Genomic DNA, 20,045 nt, shown 5'->3' with positions numbered 1-20,045 from the left:
GAAATCAAAGTTTGGTTAACATTCACTGTCAATTCTAAGAAATTATTTCTGGAGTTCCTTAAACTAGACACTGGAAAATATGCTAGAAATATTTTTGGATACTTGAGAGGAAAGAACAGTAGGAATAAAGAAAAATCTTCTGGTCAAACAAATAAATTTTCAAATTTTTGTCTTTATTTTGGTAGAAACATGGGCAGTTTGCAAGACTGAATCATGCTGCTTCTAAAAACTTTTTTCATCATTAAGGACTCCAAGGGTCCTCCACTTGTCATTAGAGTCAGTCTCAATTCCTACTGACCAATGAGTTAAGGAGGTCCATCCATTTATCTTTTCTTTCAAAATAAGGCCTAGTGCTTTTAAAGGCTAGCTGCAGGAGATGATGTCAGGTAAAAGTAAGCCAAATCCTGACACAATCCAGCTTAAGTAAGATGAAAATGTATGCTCTCTCACACAAAGAAGTGTTGAGTCCGGATGGTTTTTGGAGATAGTTCAGGCTTCATCCTCAGCAAGTAACATGACAGTAGTGGTCCCAGGATGACATCCTGATCTGACAACATCCATAGGATGCATGATGTGTCTTGTGGCTCTCTCTTAGGAGGGAGGAATTTTTTTCCCCCAGTGGCCTCCAGTAAACATCCTGGATGCTTCCAGATATCTCATTGGCTACAATTGGTCTATTACTCATGACAAAGAGTATAGAACCACTAAAACGGGCTTAAATAGATCATCTGTTAGAGAAAGGATGTTGGTGAACCATCACAATTCTTGTTTCCCAAATGGGAACCTCTTAGACTCTATATCGGGTTAGTTTTTATCACCAAAATATACTACCAGAAAAAGGATTTTGGTAGTAAAAAAAAAAAAGTATAGATATGGAAAAGCATAAATTAAAGATGGAAAGGAGAATTGGAGAAAGAAACCCTAGTGGTTCCAGACCAGGAAAACGAAAGGCAGAATATAAATTGAAATGCTGATCATGAAAATCCTATGAGATAATCCTTGTCAGAATTTAGTGAGAATCATTAGTACATATTTTTTTGCTGCTCAGACCAAACAAGTTAAAGTCTGACAATGATTTCAAATCGCAAAGAAATGTGATCCAGAATTGGCATATCTACCTAGGAAAATAGGTAAGCCAAACAAATAATGGATGTATTACATATCTATTGTGAGACCAAATCAGTGGTACACTCCCTCAGTGATTAAAGGACGCTCTTTTAAACAATTTTTTGGTCCATATTTGGTACAGCTGGTACAAAGGAACATCTCTCTTCAATCATCATGTGAGTTTTTTGTTCTCCTCTTAGGTTGCTTCTTAAACAACAATATTGCTGACAAAGTCCTTGGTTCATAAAGAGTACAAATGCGGTGTAGGGTGTAAGGAGCTGGGGATGTTATGTTGACAAGTGTGTTAGCTATGAAGATAGTCAGCCTTGAGTTTCAGTCCAAAACATGACCCAGCATGAATTATCCAATCTACCTCAACCTCACTATTTCATCTGGAACGAGGAGATAGGTTATTAATTGCTAATACCCTACAGAATTTTGTAAGAACTACGTGAAATGATACATATATACAAGCTGGAACAGAGTTCAGGCTATAACTGGCATTAAGTCGATGTTACTTATTACTATTGGTTCTATAAAGCCTTGAAGCAGAGAGGGAGTGGTAGGGGGAGAAAGAGTGGGTAAATTTGAGAATAATGTGATTGTAGTTGTTATCGTCATTCTTTACTGTGTCTCTCACATCAGGTGAGGCAGGCTTTTGGTTTTTGGTTTTTTGTTTTTTTTTTTAAGATCACTTTAGAAATGCATGTTTATGAAGGAAAGCAAGACTCCCAAAATTCAGTAATGAAAAGTACATTAGATTTCATGTGGCAAAGACAAGACTCAAAGCAGATTTATTGACTTTGGATCTAATGTTCTTTTTACTGCCTCTATTGAGAAAGTATTTCAACAGTTTCTGCGTGATTCATTGCTTACTGTTCAAAAAGGTAGACTTGGAATCTTTCAGTCACTGAGCTGGGAAAGCGTCACAAGCTTTGGATGATACATATCCAGCAGAATCTGTTCCCAAACTGCATGGGGAGGTTGATCTCATATCTGGAGGGACAGAAGGTCCAAACAAGCCTTTTCTACTATACTATTTATGCCTGACATGAAGGTAAACGTTTTTGTTTGTTTTTAGTAGTTAGCCATCCAGTGTAACACTCCCAAATGTCTCCCGGCACCTGAATATTGGCGTTGGCATCTGGAATTTCACCATTAGAATACAATTTTATGACTAAGATTTAGCTTTAAGAAAGTCCTTGTCATAACGGGACTTGGAAGGGACCAGGAAAATGAACATAGACATACTCTAGTTAACCACTACTAATCCTTATTGGTTGGACTAGTTGTCAGTTCCAATGGCTCCCCTGGAAAGTGCAGTGGTTCTGTCTCTCTCCTGAGGGAGAGCTGTATTTGAATGCAAAGGATAAAATATGCCTCACCTTCAGGAAGTGTAGGGGGGAAGAGGGTGTAGATGAGAAAGCAGTAAAAAGGAGCAGAGAGGGTGGGAGGACAGAAATCAGTCAGCCTACCTACAATTATGCCACCCTAGGACTATTTTTAAAACGTCTTAGAATCCTTTCCTACTTTAAATTGAGTGACTCCCCCTGGTTTTCCTACTCAGCAATAGTTGGAGACAATGAAAAGGCCATTTAAGCCATGTTAATATTTCTTAATACCAAACACACCTAAGTCATTAAAGTTTGAATCCTTTATGATTTCACTTAGCATACTGTTAGTAACATGATAAAATCTGGGACATGAGTGAATCTTTCTGTGATAGCTGTTTTTTTTTTTTAAGGATTTGGAAGTGACTCAGTGTTGAATGTATCAAAACTGTAATGCTTGATGTAGCCTTCCAAAAACAATAGCAAAGTCTGTAACAACATTGTCCGACAAAACCCTGTCCTGATAAAAAATGTTCTTTCATTGGCCCTAAAGAACACAGCTGCCATTAGCCACAAGTGGATATTGAGTACTTGAAGTGTGGCTAGTGACACCAAGGAATTGGACTTTAATTTACTCAGCCACTTGTGGCTAGTGGTATTGGACTGTGTAAGTCCAGAGGTGGTCTTTATTTTTATTTATTTATTTTTTGGTTGCACTGCCCTGCCTATGGGATCTTAGTTCCCTGCCCAGGAATGGAACCCATGCCCACTGCAGTGGAAGCACAGAGTCTTAACCACTGGACCAGTAGGGAAGCCCAGTGTAGTTTTGTTAAAAGTTTTCTGCTCTCCTCACTTTGTTTGTTTGTTTTCAAAAGGGCCTATTTCGATTAATGCCATCAATTATTATATATAAATTCCATTTGTATTTTTTTTTCCCGTTGGAAAACGTTTCTTTACCTATGATAACTCCAAGGTGAGCAGAGCAAACCAAATTGCCTTGCACAGCAGCATCTGGGGCAACTTTATATGTGTATCACTCATAAAATACTTGTGTATCACTCATAAAATACTTGTAATGTGCGGTCAATTTCTAATGCCAATTATTGACATAAAGGGAGCGAGCCTGTATAGATGAAACAGTGAAGCAGGAGAGGCCTGTCCTCTGCACTGATGGGCTGGCCTTTCAAGTCAATTGTCCTTTGATTTCCTCCTCCCTCCTCGGAAATCTGGCACCTTCTGGGTGCCCCTGGGTCTGCAGACTCATGGTGCCCTTCCCTCCCTCCCACATCGAAATCATTTAAAATCATTTAAAACCTCCTTTTAACTCATCCTAATTGTATAGAGGAGAAACCCGAGTCATTGCAAAGAACCACGGAGGGAAAGAAAATGACTATTGATGAACTCCTAAGTGCTTGTGCTTAGTCGCTCAGTTAAGTCCGAGTATTTGCGACCCCACAAACTGTAGCCCTTCAGGCTCCTCTGTCCATGATTCCATGGACAAGGCATTCTCCAGGCAAGAATACTGGAGTGGGTTGCCATGCCCTCCTCTTGGGGATCTTCCCAGCCCAGGGATGGAACCCAGGTCTCCTGCATTTCAAGCGGATTCTTTACCAGTTGAGCTACCAGGGAAACCCCTACTATGTGCTTACTAGACACTTTATATGGTGTTGGGGAAAAGGGTTTCCTGCTTGAATGCTGCTTCCCTGGCAAATAAATGACATTCAATAAACATTTTTAAATGGAAAAACACAAGAATGCAGTTTTACAATGTGAAACAGGTATCATGCCCTTATCAAGACGAGGGAACTGAAATGTAGAGAAGTTATATGACTTCCTTAGGGCTAAGTTCACCCAACGCGCCAACATTTAATCGTCTTTCCTCTAAACTGTTTAAGTCTTTGCCTTGCTTCCTGTATCCTAGGGGTGTTGCTCTTTGCCTTTCAAAGATAACACAAGCTAAATTGACCACTAGATATACACCAATGGCTGCAAAGGTATTAACAGAACCCGTTCCCAGCCGCCAGCCCTTTTCCAGGGGTCTTTGAATTTTAATGCCAACCTTCTGGGGACAGTGTAAACTCACAGAAATGGCTCCCTGGAAATTTCATGCTGTTGAGGAGAGATTTTTATTTTGGTACTTCAGCGGCATTAAAAATATATATATTCCACAGCAGATATTTTCCTGGAGTGGATGTTTCCATAAAGGAGTCTGGATGCTTCCATAGAAAGACGCATTTCACTTACAAATTCAACTTCAACAGCGTTTGCCTTTATCTGATCCTATATTATGAGTAGACGATTGATTCATTCGTGTATTAGCCCTTATCATGATAGATGACTTGTAAGAAACAGAAATTGGCTCCTCCCTCATCCACCCACCCCCCTGCCCCGCACCCCTCGGATCCTCGGATGCTTCAGAGTACGGTCTAAAAACGGAAGCGCTTTTGGAAAGGATTTGCACGTTAAAACATGGCTCCGTGATTTTTAACGCACAGACCACAAACAGCGCTAGAGCCCGAGAAGTATTTAAAACAGATCACATCCTGAAGTTGGAGAGCTGCAAAAAAAGTACAAGTCGTCCAGGCCAGTCTGGAGAGGCTGTTCGGGCTTCCGCCCTGCAAAAAAACAAAAACAAAAACAGGGCAGGCGACACGTCGCGACGAAATCTCAGCGGCAGAAGGGGAAGAGCATCACCTGCAGTTGGAGGCGTGGGAAACGCGGGCGGAGGAGGCCTGCGAGGAAGCCTGCCGAGAGGTGCTCGCCGCGGGGCCGCTCAGGTGCCGGGGCTCGGCGGCGCCCGGGGAGACGCGGCGTGGTGAAGGGCGGACGCTCCGCCGTCTGGACCGCAAGACACCGCTGCGGCAGGGAGGCCGGCCCAGCCAGTCCGCTCGCCTCTGCTACTGTCCGGGAGGCGGACCCCGCGGGAGCACCCCGGTCCCCGCCGCGGGGCGGGGGGCGAGGCGGGGCGCTGACGTCACCTCCCCTCCCCCGCGGCCTCCGGGAGGGAGGAGCGCGGAGAGAGGCAGCGATCCGCCGCAGTTCCCGGCCGCAACTCCCAAACTCCGCGGCTCGGCTGCCCGGACAAGTCCTGACAAACTTGGTTTCTCTCCGGCACTCGCGCACTCGCCTCCTTTTTCGCTGCTCAAGTTTTTTCCCCCCAGGACGGTAAGCCTCCCGAGATGCGGCCACCTGGGCGGCGCGGGCGGATCGCACCCTCGCTGGGGACATGGTGAAGATCGCAGGCAAGAAGCAAAGTTGGTACTTCAGACACGGCTTCTAACAAACATCCAGATAGCGCGGGGATTACGGAGCTGTCGGCACTTTAAAGCAGGGCCTCGAGGACTCGGCTGGAACGGGTGAGTTCCTTTCGTGCAAGCCTTTCTCTCTTTTTAAGTTTAAACAGAAATGAAATGATGTGAGGGTGCTTGACTAGTACGGGGAACCGTGTGCATCCTACCGGCTTTCCGCTTGGGGAACGGGCACGGCACCCTCCCACCCACCACCCCCAATGGCTGTGCTTAGCTGGGGCATCAAAGATCAGTATGCACAGGTTTTGGAATTCGTGAAATACTTGCAGAGCACTGTTCAAAAGAACTTGAAAAGCTACGCCGTTTGTGCATTATTTCGAATGTAACTTATTATAGAAATGGTGCCCGGGGAGGGCGCCTTGGTGCCGCGTGATCCGCAGTGGCGCAGCGCCCTCTAGTCCGGACACCCGGCGAAGCGCGCGCTCCCTGCGGGGTTCCGCGCGGACCGCGAACTTGGACCTGCCGGGTGCTTATGGGACGTGGGCGTGAGGTCCCAGGCCGTCACCCTCGTCTTCACTTACCACCCACTCCGGCCCATTCTGTGTCTAATTTACAAATACCAGCTTGGGTGAACTGGATGCAGAAGCGGTGCTGGCAGAAAGCGGGTTTTTTTTTTTTTTTTTAATTTTTGGGAATCCACCCCCATCCCCCTAATGTCCCAGAACCTCTGGGTACTGGGTTAGGGAGGACTGACTATTCAGAGGACAAACGTGGAGCTTGAACTCCATCTTTCGTTCATGTGAAGGTAATTAGAGGGTAGCTAAAAGGCACCTCCTTTTCGTTCCTTTGGGGCTAAAGGATCAGTTAAAAACGTGGCAGCATCGGACTCTGAAATCTACATCTCTGGCTCTTGGCTGTTCCTGTGGCTACGAAGTGCGACTTCTTCCAGGCAATTAGGTTTCTCAGTGAACCTGGCCGGCAAATCGGGATTCCCCAACAGATGTTGTAGTTCAAGTAAGCGTTATTATTTATTAATGAATGGTAATTTTTCTCCAGGAATTCTTTTGCGCCATTTCAAAATCTTGTGATTGTATGTTATGGGATGGTGTCTTTTTAGCCTTTTTACCCACCCCCACCTATCCCCCAACCCCACATACTGCCCCTACCAACTGTTGGCGTTCGCGTGTGGCTGTATTTCGTTTCGAGTTAGAATTCGGCCCGGGGCACCAACCAATTGAGCTTGGAGATCAGGTCACCTACTTCCTAGGTGTTTCATGTATGAAACTGACCTGTAATCCCGGGAGCGCTTTGCGCAGTTATGGCCGTAGCCAAGTGTTTGCATGATGATGTTTGTTGGATGTGTGAATTTGTGTGTATTCTAAATAATACGCCGGGAATACACTACATACTCTTGGTGCCGAGAATCAGCACACTCATTCTGCAGGCGTGATTTCTCCTTCCCAGCCACGACCTGGTAGACACTTTTTTTCCTCTACTCACCGTCTTTGAGATGGCCTAAGAGTAGGCTGCATTAACTTTGAACTAAGGCAGTTCCTTCTTTAACCCTAGACTCCCTCGCCCCCATTGGCCTGGTAGTTCCTCCAGCAGCCCCCTCCACCGGTTCTGGGGAAATGATCTCTCTTTGTCCTCACAGTGTTAACGTATTCTAGCTCCACAAACTTTCCGAGGTCACGTCCGCCCTCTTCCCCAGGCTGTTTCCCTACGCCCGGGAGCATTCCGGGCTGCGCTGAGCCGGCGCCTGGAGCTTTGCCCGCGCCGAGGATGGGCTCACAGCCCCGGGATACCCGGACTGCGCGCTCGGGCTCGCGGCGGGGCGGGGAGTGCGGGGAGTTCCCGGAGGTTTCCCCTTCTCCCTAAAGAACCTGGAGTTTCACGTTATACTGCGTTCACTTTTTGCGGGGTGTACTCACCGGGTGGGAAAGAGCACGAGGCGGCACAAGCTGCCTTTTGTCCCCGCAGCCCTGGGGATCCGGGGGCGTGCGCCGGGGGAGGCCGGCCTTGGGGTTCGTAACCCGGGCCTGGGAGGTTCCGCGCTCTAACCTCTGCACAAAGAGGTTGCGGAGGAAGCGTTTTCACTTTCCCGGGGTTTCAGTGTAGATTGAAGAAGGAAGTAGATTCCCATCAAACTGCATTCCTTTTCAGACCTTTTGTAAGACTTGATTCCGCCGAGCAAGGGCAGACCTGCAACCGCGGCATTCAAATGCAGATTGAGGAATTCCCTCAAGGTACTCGGAAATCTAAAGGGGGGGGGGGGGGGAGGCGTGGGAAGCTTTTTCTTTAAGCCCATAGCTGACTTTTTTTTTTTTTTTTTTGGAGCTAAGCTAATGTTTCCCCTCTCCTAGCAGGGAACATTCCATATTAATTCCTTGCACAAATCTGTGCTGGCCATAACTAACCTCGGCGCTAGAGCGATTTGTTTTCTCCTCGCGGTGTCGCTAGATCTTCCTGGGCATTCACTGATCTCCTGGCAAGGAGCCGGTCGCTGTAGCGGCCGGGAGCTGCCTGACCCCTTGGCCGGGCTTCGCGGCCCCGCGGCCCGGCGGGCTGGGGTACGTCCGGCCGCCCGGGGGAAAGTAGGGTCGAGAGTTTCCGCGCGGGAGAAACGAGCGCCGGCGCGAGCGGGCGTGGCCGGGAGCGGAGGGATATCCCCCGCGCCGGGTGCGTGAGCCGCGCGGGGGGCTGCGCCGGGCGGCCTGGGAGAGCCGGGCGCGCGCGCGGGCGGCCGGGTGCTGTCTCGGAGCAGGGGCGCACCGAGAGCGCGGGCGTGCTGCTCGCAGGGACACGATGCGGCGTGGCGGCCCCAGCCAGGCGCCCGGCCGACCCGGACCCCGCCCGGGGGCGCGCTGAGGCGGCCAGGCGCGCGCCCCCGAGAACTCTGTGGCGGCCACTTGGGGCCAACTTTGCTGTAAGTTGGTAGGAGGCCAGAAGGGGCCCGGGGACTGTGGGCGAGGGGCACGGCGGCGCTCGCGGTGCCACCGCCGGCCGATCGGTCGGGCACCTTGCTGCTGCGGGGTTGGAGGGCTTCCACCCGGCTCGGCGGGGGTGGGTCGCGGGGGACTCCCGCCCCGGAGTGTCCAGCCCAGGATCGTGCCCCGCCGGCGCCTGGGAACGGATTGGAGAGAAAGAGACCCCCCGGATGGGTGGTAGGTGCCTGCTCGTCGGGAAAGTTCAGGGCAAACCCACTGAAATGTTGTGAAGTGATTGGCCTCCAACTAATAAAAAAAAAAGTTCAGGGCAGGCCCCGGGGGGTTCGAGCGGGTGGCGCGGGGGAGGCGGAGAGGCGGGAGCGGGTAATTCGCGACGTGACCTGCCTGGTAATCATCGATTCAAGCGCTTGGATCGGGCGGGCGGGTGGCCGCCCCGGGCCGCCCCGGCTCTGGCCCCCGGAGCCATTGCTGGAAATCCGAGCGGCGGCCGCGGCGCGGGGCTCCGGGCGCCCGCGGGGCCGAGAACCTGCGCGCCGGCGCCCGGGAGCTCGGAAACTTCACGCGCGCGCTCCGCGCTCTCCTCTCCGGTAACAAGCGTGTCTGCTGAGAACCTAGCCGATCTCGCTCCGCGGCTGCTGCCGATCTGCGAGAGATTTCACGGCGTAGGTGTGATGGGAGGAGAGCCCAGCTGCTGAGGGATGGGGTTTTTGAAATGGAGTCGCCGGTTTCCTTGGATGTTGTGTGCCCTGGCGGGGTGGGGGGAGTGCTGCCCAGAGGTTTGAGTGGTAGCTGGTTGAAGGTAGTTAGAATAGGTGCGGTTGAGAAATCTCCGGACTAAACATTTGCAACTGTGTTGTCAGGCTGTTTCTAGCTTTTTTGGAAGTGAAACTTTAAGGTCTTTTTTTTTTTTTTTTAAAGGAAGAGATTCTGGTTCTTTCGTGCATTTTCTTCCACTAACTGCTTTCCTCCAGGAAGCTAACTTTCTCTAGTCTCTGAAGATATTTTTGTTCCCACGGATGTGAACTGCGGAGCTTTGAAGACAAAGACGCAATTGTATGCATTAGGAAAGTAAACTCATAAATATTTTCTATGCAGTTAGAGGGGGTTTTTTGTTTTCTTTCTTTCCGCATGTGTCTGAACTGTGGTTTCATTAAATAGCTTTTGTTAAGCAACTCCCTGGTGCCTAGTAGAGGAGGGTTTTGGTTTTTTTTTTTAAAGCTTAGAAAAATTGGAAAAGATCTAGAACGCAAGTGATCTTCAGTTTTTTATGTATTTTTCACCAAAGCCGATTCTTAAGGCTTCATACGTTCAGAGTTAGGTTTCAATAGTTTTAAGAAGATAGCTGCACGTGTTAAAACTGGATGATGGCGCTGTTTTTTCAGTTTACTGTTTGTTGTGCTTCTCCAACATATCCAGTACTGCAGTTACTCATAAAATCCAAGTACATAGGTGTTTCTCCAGCTGTATAGGTTAATTCTGATGTTGGGCTTTGCCTTCAGTGTTTCAGGACAGCTCTAATTCCAAAAGTGGAATTACCGTCTCCCTTTCTTTTCTACAGGGCTGCCCTGGTGGCTCAGACAGTGAAGAATCTGCCTGCAATGCAGGAGACCCGGGTTCGATCCTAGGCTAGGAAGAGCCCCTGGAAGAGGGAATGGCTACCCACTCCAGTATTATTGCTGGAGAATCCCATGGACAGAGGAGCCTGGTGGGGCTACAGTCTATGGGGTCACAAAGAGTCGGACACGGCTGAATTACTAACACTTTTCTTTGCTGTTTATTTAAGCTTTAAGATGGGTGAACAGTGCTTAAAACATTCCATAATTTTTAAAAATAGCAATGGATATAACTTAGATTTATGTCAAACATGGTGTTTAACACATTCATTGTACGGTTTGATCTGGGTGAAGTGTGTGATTGTGTACCTGTTTCTTGAAAAATGAATGCCTTAAATGAGCCAAATTCTTTGGCATTCTGAAAGGAAGTAAGATTATTAGAGGACTTCATAAAATATTTCAGGCCTCCTGTATATGTATCCATTTGTGTCTTAATTAGTCACTAAAAGTACTTCTGGTTGCTCAGTGGTAAAGAATCCGCCTGTCAAGGCAGGAGACTGCCAGTTTGATTCCTGGGTGGGGGAAGATACCCCAGAGGAAGAAATGGCAATCCACTCCAGTATTCTTTCCTGGGAGATCCCATGGACAGAGGAATTTGTCTGGCTGCAGTCCATGAGGTCTCCAAGAGTTGGACATGACTTACTGACTGAGCGCGCGCACACACACGTACTCCTAGTGGGTTCCCACCCCCGCGCGTGCACGCACGCGTGCACACACACGTACTCCTAGTGCGTTCCCACCACACACACACACACACACACACACACACGTACTCCTAGTGGGTTCCCCCCCCACACACACACACACGTACTCCTAGTGGGTTCCCACCATGTTAATAGACCATTTAAATCCATGTTATGGACAGGTGCCAAAAGAGGGATCTAAAAGTGATATGCGAAGTAATATGTTTTCCTTGCCCGGGTCCCATGACTTGCTGTAGTGTATGTGTTTGGACTTAGCTCCTAAGTCATCTCTGAAGTAGTCATTTGTTGAATGCCAGAAGTGAAAGAGATGTTATGGATTTTTTTAACTCTCTTATCCCTATTTTCCCACCCAAGTTTGGCTGATTTTACATGGAATCAGTAAACGGAATTAGTGCATTATTGTTGCATTAAATGTCTCCGTGGCCTAATTTGTGGCCTAAAGGACCAGATTTAATAGCAGGAAGCTGAAAGGCTGGGTGTCTATTTAATCTTTATGACTAGGAAACTGTAATAGGTAAGCTTTCTTTTGGTCCAAATTATATAGTTGATGAAGCCAAGGTTTGTCTTTTTGTCTCAACTAATTGTTCAATTTGCAAGTGTTAGTTTGTCCCTAGGCGCTGGTAAGGAGTGTTTGAAGTAAGCGATGCAGATGATTCATTTAACTAACATCAGTAAGTTGCTGTTTTTTCCTCTTCTCATGTCTGAAAGCAACTTTTTATTTGAAAAATCTACTGAATTAAATGAGGAATCTTATTTCGCAACATAAAAGTTTAAAAAATCATCTTTAAGTCCGAGATTTAATTATATTGCCCAAATTCTGGCTTGCCTTGAAAGGTTTATTATATATGTGGAGATAAGTCTATAATTAAATGTCTTCTACAGACCACTTAGGAAAATCAGTAATTATTTAATTCTTATCTTCATAGAATATTCAAGCATAATACTTCATAATAAGCTCACTGATCTGGCGTCGCCCGTAGCCACTTTGGAAGCATTTTGAGGTAGATGGTGACCCCTTTCTGAGCTGCTGGAAATTAGAGCCTTCTTCAGGGCACCTGTCTGCAATACTCTTACTGGCCAGGAGGTTGTGCCTGGATTTTCTGTTAGGCTTACAATGATGAATGTGTTAATTTCCCATGTTATTCCTCCTTATCCCCCTCCCAGCAGCCTCACTTCCGTCCTGCCTTCTGTTTTCCATCCCCGATCGTCATCCATCTGTCCATTGATGAATCTGAACAACTGTGGATCTCCTCTGTGCCAAACACTGAGCCAGATACAGTAGACAGTGGTGAACAAAGGAGGTGTCCTGCTCTCAAGGAGCTTACAGTCCAGCAGGGGAGAAGGCCAAATGAACAGTGATCTCCAGCGTGATAAGAGAGATCCATCCGGGTCAGGGTAGTCCTTCATAGCACCTCAGTGAGCTAGGGGTCTGGGATTGGGTGGGTATTAGGCTAGGGTGAGGTCTGTGGGAAGAGGGAATCCAGGGGGGAATGGTTCAGAGAGAGGACATAGGTGCAAAGCAAGTTGTAGAAATCTTAACTGTGAACTTGATTTGTGGTTTGATGAATGGCGAGAAAAAAAGACCAAAGCATACCAGTTCTGGGTTGATAGTGCCACCCCCCGCCCCCATTTTTACTGAAAAAAAGTATTAAGATGGCTTAAAAGGATTTAGTGTGCACCCAGAAATAAACAAGACTTGCCCATTCATTTTTCAGTGTTGAGAATGAAAGCTTTTAAAACTACTGTCTGTGCCTATTATAATTTATTAGAAAAATGCAGGGTTTTTTTCTGTTGTGAATGTCATCTGGAAGCTGTGAATTGGTTATAGCTGAGTAACAAGCAGGCTTTGTAAGACAGACAGTACTCTTTATTGACTCCTGTTAAGTGATTTTAGAGATCATTAAACATTTATTTAATATACAATATCTTTAAAAAGCTAGAGTCGTTTACATTCCTTATTGTCTTTTGACAACTTCATGACAGTTCTCTTTGAAAACATAGTTATCTTCCTCATTATTTAGACATCTCTAGAAGATGCTTTTAAAATGTGACCCTATTCAAATCAAACAGGAAACTCTAAATTTCAGTAATAAGTTGAGTTCTAGTGATGTTCTCACTGAGGTAGGTAGAAGATAGGAGTATGATGAGGGAAAACACGAAATTCTTGAATGTTTCTGTGTAACTTTATTATAGTATATGGGATGGAGAGTGTGATCCTGCTTCCCTCTTAGATAGAGGGCTGGAATGGCTAATGATGTGCCTGAGAGTTGTGACTTTGAAGAATAAATATGCAACGTATAATAGAATGTATGAATTGCATCGTGCCAGGTCCCACCTAGCACTTCTGAATCTTCATTCAGAAGATTCAGATCTAAATACTAGATCTGGATACTTGATCTAAAACTTGCTCAGTACGTTCTCAGCATGGGGCTGTGTTCTGTTGTGTGAAACTTGTGTGGTCACAGGAATTGACTGAAACACTTTACATGGAAGTCTTGCTAATGAGGAAACATGAACGTGTTAATACCTGACTTCTATCAGAAAAATGATCTTTCTTATTTATGGATTTTCAGAAATCTGTGCTAAAGATACTTAAGCTTTCGACCTGAGGCCCTTTTCCCTAAAGGCTGAACTAGGTAAACATTCTTTGTTTTCACTTTGGAAAGTTCACAGAAGAAATCCTGGATTACTATGTGTTCAAAGAGTGTGATCACCTGCTAAATATCAAGAGTGTAGCCTTTGGCTAAAATGGTTTTTGGAGTTTAATTTTCATAAGCATGAGCACTAGGTAATACTGTACTTTTTAGATAAAATGGTATTGGTGTCTTTCTAAGATTTTTTGTGTGTATGTGTGTGTGTTTTCCAGCTTTGCTATTTGTTTTACCTGGAGTAGTAGCCACAGTTTCTTTGATCGTGGCATTTTAAGGTGACACCTGAGTTCTCAGTTCTCAGTTAAATTACTGTAAGGTTAGCAGTAATCTCTTAGGCTTCCCTGATGGCTCAGTGAAAAAGAATCTGCTTGCCAATGCTGTAGACACAGGGAAACGAGTTCCATTCTTCCTGAATCAGGAAGATCCTCTGGAGAAGGAAACAGCAATCAGCTCCAGTATTCTTGCCTGGAAAATCCCATGGACAGAGGAGCCTGGCAGGATACAGTCCATGGGATTGCAAAGAGCAGACACAACTTAGTGACCAAGCAACAACAACATAACAGTATCTCTTAGAAAGTGGATTTTTTTTTGTCCTATCAAAAGCCTTTCATTTAATAATTTATTATGATTACAGTGGCTTTCTATTAGCCAAGTTTGCAGAGTGAATTCAGGATTTTAAGAGGTCTCAGTTATGAACATGGCCCAAAAAGTTGATTCCAGCTGTGGTGTGTTCCCTGAGAACTGCGGTGGGTGAGTTGTGAAGGGTGAGAGGTGATGGGAATCCAGCTGTGAGAGAAACGTGGGAGGCGGCAGAGGCTGCTGGGGCCGCTGGGCCTGGAGATGCTGTGGGGAAGAGCAGCTGCAGTGGTTTGACAATCTGGAGCCTTCTCTTGTGCTGTGGGGGTGAAGGGCGTGTCCAGAGTACCCATGGTGTAGGGATCAGCAGGGCATCAGCCAGTATAGATGAGTCATTTTCAAGTTCTCATGTTAGGCTTTAGATCTTTAGAAAGATCCGTTTACTTACCGTTGTCATTGTCACACCACTGCTTCTTGCTTCTGCCCCAGTGGCTGGTTCCTCTTATCTTGTCTCCTCCATCTTAGAGGATAGCAGGGCTCTGCCCTTGATTTTCCTTTCTTGTCTGTCGGCGTCCTCTTTGTGGGTGATCTCATTTAGTTTTCTGCTTTTAAATATATTAATAGCATCTTCCACATTCTGACCACTGTCAGGCTTCTGTCTCCAGGGGTGGGCCTCTCCTGCATGTCTAACTGCCGACTGGAAATCATTACTTGGATAACAATTGGCATTTCTGTCCTAACGTGTCCAAAGCTGAACCCCTGATTGTGCTTCCTAAAATCTGTTCCTCCCTCAGCTCAGGCTCCCCTCTCTCAGAACCTGAAACCCACTTCCGGCTCAACACACAATCTCCAGGATCTTCTTGGATGTATCCCCTTTTCTCTCCTCCCGCCTCTACCCTCCAGTTCATCAGTGGGTCCTGAAATGGATCCAGAATGTCGCCCTTCTCCCCACCCCCACCATGACCAAAGTTGGGGCAGAGCCACCAGGGTCTCTAACCTGTACTGCTGCCGGCCACCCTCCCTTCTGTCATCCACCGTGGTACCTGAGTAGCCCTTTCAGTTCAGTTCAGTTCAGTTCAGTCGCTCAGTCGTGTCCGACTCTTTGCAACCCCATTGACTGCAGCACGCCAGGCCTCCCTGTCCATCACCAACTCCCGGAGTTTACTCAGACTCATGTCCATTGAGTCGGTGATGCCATCCAACCATCTCATCCTCTGTCGTCCCCTTCTCCTCCTGCCTTCAATCTTTCCCAGCATCAGGGTCTTTTCCAATGAGTCAGCTCTTCGCATCAGGTGGCCAAAGTACTGGAGTTTCAGCTTCAGTATCAGTCCTTCCAATGAACACCCAGGACTGATCTCCTTTAGGATGGACTGGTTGGATCTCCTTGCAGTCCCAGGAACTCTCAAGAGTCTTCTCCAACACCACAGTTGAAAAGCATCAATTCTTCAGCACTCAGCTTTCTTTACAGTCCAACTCTCACATCCATACATGACCACTGGAAAAACCATAGCCTTTGACTAGACGGACCTTTGTTGGCAAAGTCATGTCTCTGCTTTTCAATATGCTGTCTAGGTTGGTCATAACTTTTCACTTTAGATTCCAGCATGTCACTCCCCTCATTTTATTTGTAGTATTGATAGCATCCAAAGTCCTACAAGTCTTCTTTTATCCATGAAGCCACATTGATCAAAAGAAATGATAAGGACATAATTAGGAGAGGATAGCAGGTCTCCCTCGCAGAAGACCTATAAATGATTTATGTTGCAGAACTCTCCACCCTACTGGTGGACTTCCTTAGTAGTCCTAAGGAAGTAGTGACTTCCTTCCAAAGGGTATAGTAGGGAAAGCAGGGAGCGAGTCTCCCACTGCAGAGAAAGCAGGCAAGCCCTGCTTAAGCCCAGTGACCAGGGTCAGCATCAGTACGGAGGCGATATGATGAACATGGCACTTCACCCCCTGCTCAATCTCCCCTCAACGCATAGCGCCAGGCTAATCATGCGAAAAACATCCGGCAAATTCCAGTCCGGGGACAGTCTGCAAAATACCTGACCAGTACGTCTCAAAACCGTCAAGGTCATGAAACACGAGGCAAATCAGAGAAACTGTTACAGTCCAGAGGAGTCTGAGACGATATGGTGACTGAGTGTAACGTGGCTGTCTTGGCTGGGGTCCTGGGACAGACAGAGGGCATTGGGACCAGACAGTGACTAACTGTGTTAATATTAGTTCATTAGTTGTGACAAATGTACCATCATCAGCTGAGATGTTAACATTGGGAAACGGTCTTTGTAGTTTTTCTGACGATCTAAAAGTATTGTAAAATGACGGGCATACTTAAAGAAAGAATTTCCCTTGCTACTGTCCCCTCACCCACTGTGCCAAGCCTCCAGCCTGTCTCTTTGTGGTTTCTCTAATGAGCACTTCTCTCCCGGACATGACTTTGAGCTTCAGGGGCCATTTGGCACTGTCTGCAGACATCTTTTTTGCTGGGGCTGCGGGAAGGAGAGGCTGTAGGCTTTTAGTTGGGTGGAGAGCAGGATGAATACTAAGGGATGCGTGGGACAGCTCTCTGCCCCACAGCCCCTCTTGCGCAGTCAAGAATTATCTGCCCCGAATGTCCATGCGGCCGAGGTTGAGAAACTCAACATTTTTTTCTCTTTTCCTTCCGTGCTTCTGACTGCCGTCTCTATTTGTCTCTGCTGTATTTTTCTCCTTAGCACTCATCATCAGCATCTGTTTCCATGTTTGGTTATCTCTCACCAGGAACTATACCTTCTGTGAGGAGTTGATAGTTTGGTTCACTTATGTATCAGCAGCATGTGGAACTGTTCCAGACACAGTGGTGCGTGCATGCTCAGTAGTATCTGACTCTCTGCAGCCCCATGACCTGAGCCCACCAGGCTCCTCTGTCCATGAGATTTTTCAGGCAAGAATACTGGAGTGAGCTGCTATTTCCTACTTCAGGGGATCGAACCCAAGTCTCCTGTGTCTCCTACATTGCAGGCAGATTCTTTACCTGCTCAGCCTTTGGGGAAAATGGGTATGGTAGGTGCTCATTAAACAGGTGTTGAATGAATCAAATAACGAAAGACAAGTGAATTCATGATTGTGTGTGTGTGTATATGTATATATATATGCTAAAAATTCATATAGTAGAGAAAAGTGAAGGTGTAAACATTCCCCCAGCTGCCTATTCTCCAGAAGTTACTACTGTTAACAGTTGACTTCTTATCCATTCAGAATTTCTCAGTCATTTTTAAGCACATCCATGAACTATGCATGTATTTATCTCCCCTTCCTTTTTGCAAATGTAAATGGGTTTGGTTTAGTTTTCACTTTACTATATCTGCACATCTTTACATGTCAGTATATAGAGTGTTCTGTTACTCTTTTTGATGACTCCATAATATTTTATTTGTAGAATTAAGCAAAAATATTTTACAGTAGAATCCTGGATTAATATTTTGTTGTAAAGTGGGTACTGTTGATAGTAACACTGTGTTCTAAAATAAAGGTGCTTGTGCAAACATCATCTTTTTAATGGTTCTTTAAAGCATTTTCTTTACATTTTATCCCTGGTTTGTAAGTTCCTCAGAACCAGGATCTTTGCCTTTTAAAATCATTCTATGAGTTGTTGAATTCCATGTACCTGGCACAGTCTGGGGCTTCCCTGGTAGCTCAGCTGGTAAAGAATCTGCCTGCAATGTAGGAGATGCCGGTTTGATTCCTGGGTCGGGAAGATCCCCTGGAGGAGGGCGTGGCAGCCCACTCCAGTATTCTTGCCTAGAGAATCCCATGGACAGAGGAGCCTGGCGGGCTACAGTCCACGGGGTCGCAAAGAGTCAGACACAACTGAGGGGCTAAGCATAGCACACTGTCAGATTCTCAATACCTGTAGGTTGAATTCAGTCATGAATCAATGTTGTCACTTGTTTTGATAAAATCACCAGATTGTTGCATACTCCTCAAATTTCCCTTGAGTATTAGATCTGTGGACCAAATTAAGAGAGTTTTGGGGAAAGATCGTCTTATTTTGTTTAAATATCAGTTGTTCTAGAAGCCAAATATCTGTCTGCTTTCCTGACTTGATATGCTGAGAAGACATGGTCACTAAAGAACAAGTTAGGCTACCCTACTTCAGCGTCATTCAGTATCAGTTAGGCTTCTAATTGCTTTCAGCATATCAGCTTTTTTCTTTTTTTTCCCTAATGAAATGACTCATGGGGCAAAGTTGGCGGTCGCTGAGTTAAGCTCCTCTGAATTTAAGTTGCCATGCTAATTTCCCCTGGCTTTTTGGCCAGTCTTCCAGCCTGCTGTTTCTCTCAGCTCAGGGAGCTGTCCCATTTCCTAGTTTTTCATTGGAGAGGTCCTTTTCAGGGCTGCAATGCTGTCCTCTTGTGAAGCTGCCTTGATTTACCAAGTGAACGATGTTGGCCCCTAGGGAAACAGTTGGTCTGAAGGTAGTCATCCTGCTCCCCAGCCAGGCTGCAGCCCAGTGGACTTGGCTGCCTTCCCGCTGGTTCAGGGCACCCCTTTCTCAAATGTCCTCTTTCCTCCCGCTTAACCCTTGGACCCCCTGCAGTGCCTGCCACCTTGCTGATCGGGCCCCCCTACATGTGATCGCTTGGATGATTTAGTTTTGCATGTGTTTGTGTTTTGTGTTCAGGGGGCAGGTTATTCAGAGCCCCAAAGACAGTGGACCCTCTCAGCACTGGTTGTGGGCAGCAGTCCTCACACCCCAGTGCTGGTGCCAAAATCCGCGTCCCTGGTTGAAGGCGGGCAGGTCCTGTTGGACATCAAGCTCTTGGTCTTCTTCTTCTAAACAGACTTTTTTTGGCTCAGTTTGTTGGTTCAGAAATGACCTCAGTATTAAACTTGATGATATAATTATTTTAATACCTTTAAATAGTTATATAGTGCCAGATGAGATGCTAAACCCTTGTATTATGTAGGGAGTGAACTTAATCATTCTTATAAAGAAATATAATTTCAGGATAAAGTTTGAAATGAGATTGTAAGCTGTCATTATGGGAGGTTATATAAAACCACCATTGAGAGTTTTTTTGGTTGTTCTGATTTAGTTGTCCGAAGCTTCTCATGCTCAGGATACTGTAGTAGTGTTAAGTTCATGAGCTTTTGAGCACTTAATTTACTGTGAGAGTCCCTTGGACTGCAAGGAGATCCAACCAGTCCATCCTGAAGGAGATAAGTCCTGGGTGTTCATTGGAAGGACTAATGCTGAAGTTGAAACTCCAGTACTTTCGCCACCTCATGCGAAGAGTTGACTCATTGGAAAAGACCCTTATGCTGGGAGGGTTTGGGGGCAGGAGGAGAAGGGGACGACAGGGATGAGATGGCTGGATGGCATCACCGACTCGATGGGAATAAGTTTGAATAAACTCCAGGAGTTGGTGATGGACAGGGAGGCCTGGCATGCTGCGATTCATGGGGTCGCAAAGAGTCGGACACGATTGAGCGACTGAACTGAACTGAGCTGATACAAGGAAATGTGGGCTTCCCTGGGGGCTCAGATGGTAAAGAATATTCCTGCAGTGTGGGAGACTCTGGTTCAATCCCTGGGTCGAGAAGATCCCCTAGAGAAGGGAATGACAACCCACTCCAGTATTCTTGCCTGGGAAATACCATGGACAGAGGAGCCTGGTGGGCTACAGTACATGGAGTCACAAAGAGTCATACATAACTGAGCAACTAACACTTTCACTTTCACTTCATGTAAGTAAATGTAAACAAAGGCTTCTCACATAGTGTAGTGGTGAAGAATTCTCCCTGCTAGTGCAGGAGATACAAGAGATGTATGGGTGGGGAAGATCCCTTGGGGAAGGAAATCGCAAACCACTCTAGTATCC

At 46.4% G+C, this 20,045-nt stretch overlaps 1 protein-coding gene and 1 long non-coding RNA gene across 6 annotated transcripts in view; one reads left to right on the top strand and one right to left on the bottom strand.

Annotated features, from left to right (window-relative positions):
• LOC133050484 (uncharacterized) overlaps positions 1-3,688 on the bottom strand; it is a 152,411-nt gene extending 148,723 nt beyond the window's left edge. The window contains exon 1 of the long non-coding RNA XR_009691631.1: positions 1,984-3,688. This is a non-coding gene — a long non-coding RNA (uncharacterized LOC133050484). The remainder of the gene's footprint in view (positions 1-1,983) is intronic.
• Positions 3,689-5,451: 1,763 nt separating this feature from the next.
• The window catches only part of FAT1 (FAT atypical cadherin 1), a 125,094-nt gene continuing 110,500 nt past the window's right edge, over positions 5,452-20,045 (top strand). For 3 of the 5 annotated variants that reach the window (XR_009691637.1, XM_061134766.1, XM_061134763.1), the window contains exon 1: positions 5,452-5,794. The gene's annotated coding sequence lies outside the window, so the exon portion shown is untranslated. Of the gene's footprint in view, positions 5,795-6,544; positions 6,701-20,045 lie in introns of all 5 variants that reach the window. The other 2 variants (XM_061134764.1, XM_061134765.1) reach the window with 2 other exon arrangements.

Source organism: Dama dama, chromosome 32, assembly GCF_033118175.1.
Source record: "Dama dama isolate Ldn47 chromosome 32, ASM3311817v1, whole genome shotgun sequence".
Taxonomy (NCBI): Eukaryota; Metazoa; Chordata; class Mammalia; order Artiodactyla; family Cervidae; genus Dama; species Dama dama.
This window is presented reverse-complemented; position numbering and strand designations above follow the sequence as displayed.